A 2914-nucleotide genomic window follows, 5' to 3' on the forward strand; every position below is an offset into this window, starting at 1 on the left:
CAGAAGTCCTCATCTGGTGCTGAAAGCCTGGAAGCTTCTAGAAGAGCCTCTAGTGAAAGCCTGGAAACACTGGTTCTGTTATCGGTGAAGATAGGAGGGTTGAGAACCACTGCTTTAGAGGAACAGAAACAACCTGGCCATACAGTGCCTCAGAAGTCCTCATCTGGTGCTGAAAGCCTGGAAGCTTCTAGAAGAGCCTCTAGTGAAAGCCTGGAAACACTGGTTCTGTTATCGGTGAAGAAAATCAGCGGCGGCAGCAGCAACAGAGTAAATCAGCTCATTAACAAGAGGGCAGGCAAAGGAAGCGAGCTAATAATCTTCCTTCTGCCACACCTTTTTTATCTGGGGCGCTACCAGAAGGTGCCACCCACATTTGGGGTGGGTCTTCTCCAATCAACTAAGGCAACCAGGACAATTCCTCAGGTAAAGCTCCCTACTCAGGTGGTTATAATGGGTGGCAAACTGACATTAAAACCAGCCATCACAGGCCCCAAAGTGGCCACTCGGTTCTGGTCCCCCCCCCCCCCCCCGGGTGTTGGCAAGATAGAGGTTGTTTCTCCAGATCTATTTGTACATCCTCAGCAGCAAGTTCACTGGGAAGAGAAATGTGCCCTTTCTCTTACCCTAGCCCTAGGAAAGTCATAGTCTCATTGGTTCCAACTGGACCACACACACACTGACGGACCAATCACTGCGACTGTGGAAATACAATGCATAGCCGAGGTCACATGATTTTCCTCAGCGTTCTTTCCAGGCAAAAGACAACTTCCTTTCTTTCCCAGGAAGTCTCCTGGAGCCACTGAGCCTCCTTCAGCCCCTTTGGTATCAGGGTCATCACCATCTTTTGCCCAGTGCCTGTGAATTGCAGTTACCTGGTTGCCTAGTCACCCAGATACTTACAAGGGAGATAGGTCACAGGCCTGGTTCCTGTAGTTCCTGTCCCTAGTGGGGACAGGCCTCTGAGGTTGGCAGCATCTTTGTCTAGGGCAGTCTATGAGGTGAGTGAGTCCTATCCTGGGGTGACTTGGTGGTGTTTGGGTGCCCCCACTGCTCCCTTCCCTTCCCCCTTTAACAGAATGGTGATTGATGGCCACTCAAGAAGGCCGGCAGCCCATTCCATTACCCACGGCCGTTGTCCATGGCTAGCTCTGACACTCTTAAGTGGCTCAGTTGCAGATGGTCCACGGTACCTTCTCTTGGTGTCTGTACCCCTCCATGATGTCACCTCATGGCATCCATTCCTACTCAGGAGGGTCTTTGTATGCAAACTCGAGCTACTTGGATGTGTGTGTCGTGTGTGTGTGTGTGTGTGTGTGTGTGTGTGTGTGTGTGTGTGTGTGTGTGGTGTTGGGGAAGGTAATGCCTTCCTCAAGTTCCAGGCTAGATGCACCTATAACTACTTTCTGGACCAGGGTAAACTTGATGATGTACAATCCAAAGCTGCCTTAAGTATTAAATCAGTTAAAACAAACAGCCTCAGGTTGAGGGTATCAAAGGTGGGTCCCGCTGAGAAAATCTGCCGACAACATACTTGCACGCATTCAACACAGATTGCCTTCAAAGTGCTGAACCGGCAGCAAGGCAGGCGCCCGGGTAAGAGGAGCTGTTGAGGATTCCCGGCTGGTACATTAGCGACCTCTGGTGGTGGGATTTCCCTCTCCCTCTGCACAGAGGTAAGTGTCCCCTCCAAGACCATACTTCTGTCGCCTTCTGAGGCGCCCTACTGCAGATGCCCAGGGAGAGCAGAGCTCGAGGGCTTCCCTACTGATGCTTTGACTGGGGGCCTCAGCTGGCAGCAGTCTAAGTGAGGCTTTTGTCTTTGCCTCCACAAACTTCTCTCAAAGCGTGTTCACTTTCAGATACACTTATATTTTATTTTAAAATTCTCAAAAAGGGTGCCGGAGAGATGGTTCGGTAATTAAGAATGGGTACTGCTCTTGCAACGAGCCTGCGTTTGGTTCCCACATCAGCCTCCTACAAGCGATTGTAACTCCAGCACCCAACGCCTCTGACTTTTGCAAACTTCTGCACACACATGCAGATTCCAACACACAGACAAAGTTAAAAATAATAAAAAAAAATGAGTCTAAAACAAAATTCTCAAAGAGGGAGCAGGCCAGCGCCTGAATAATGGAATTCACTCTCTGAGACCCAAACGGTTTGAAGGAGAGAACCATCTCCTGAAGGTTGTCCATTGATCTCCACGGTTCCTGCGCTCGCACGTGCACATGCACACAAAATAAACAAATGTAAAAAAAACCAAAACGAAAAAACAAAATTCAAAAATAGTATTCCCAAAACAATTGCCACTACCCAAACAAGTCTGGTTTTTTTCCCTTTTTTTTTTCCCTTTTTTTTAGAGACAAGGTTTCTATGTAGCTCTGACTGTCCTGGAATCTGCTATTTAGACCAAGCTGTTCTTGAACTCACATGGTTTACCTGCCTCTGCCTGCCTACTGCTAAACTTTCATGCATTCATAAATAATAAATAACAAAAATACTACCCCCCAGCATTTTACAACACATCAAAGTGAAATGAATACTGAATAAGGTTACTCTTCCGGTCCGCACTGGCACCTAGGTGCTGAGGTAATATTTATAGATACACAAATCACACCGCCTCTCGCTACCCCTCACCTAACTCACAAACCAACGCAAAATGCTGCCGTCGTTCACGCACGAGCCGCGTCTACGTCAAGCAGACCTTTGGAACAATCCAGGCACATCTGTCCTGGGGGACTCCAGCCCAGGAAGTCAGGCTGCCAAGTTGAAGCCATTGTGGCCTATCTTCCAGGATCCTATAGGATTTTTGCTGTTTGTTTTTGAACAACTTTTTCCTAAACTTCTTGTCTTTGTGGGGCCACCGGGTGGCACTTGAGAGCCTTTTCCAGCGTGAGGTTCGCCTGTGGGCGGA

The sequence above is a fragment of the Microtus ochrogaster genome, unplaced genomic scaffold, assembly GCF_000317375.1.
Source record: "Microtus ochrogaster isolate Prairie Vole_2 unplaced genomic scaffold, MicOch1.0 UNK12, whole genome shotgun sequence".
Taxonomy (NCBI): domain Eukaryota; kingdom Metazoa; phylum Chordata; class Mammalia; order Rodentia; family Cricetidae; genus Microtus; species Microtus ochrogaster.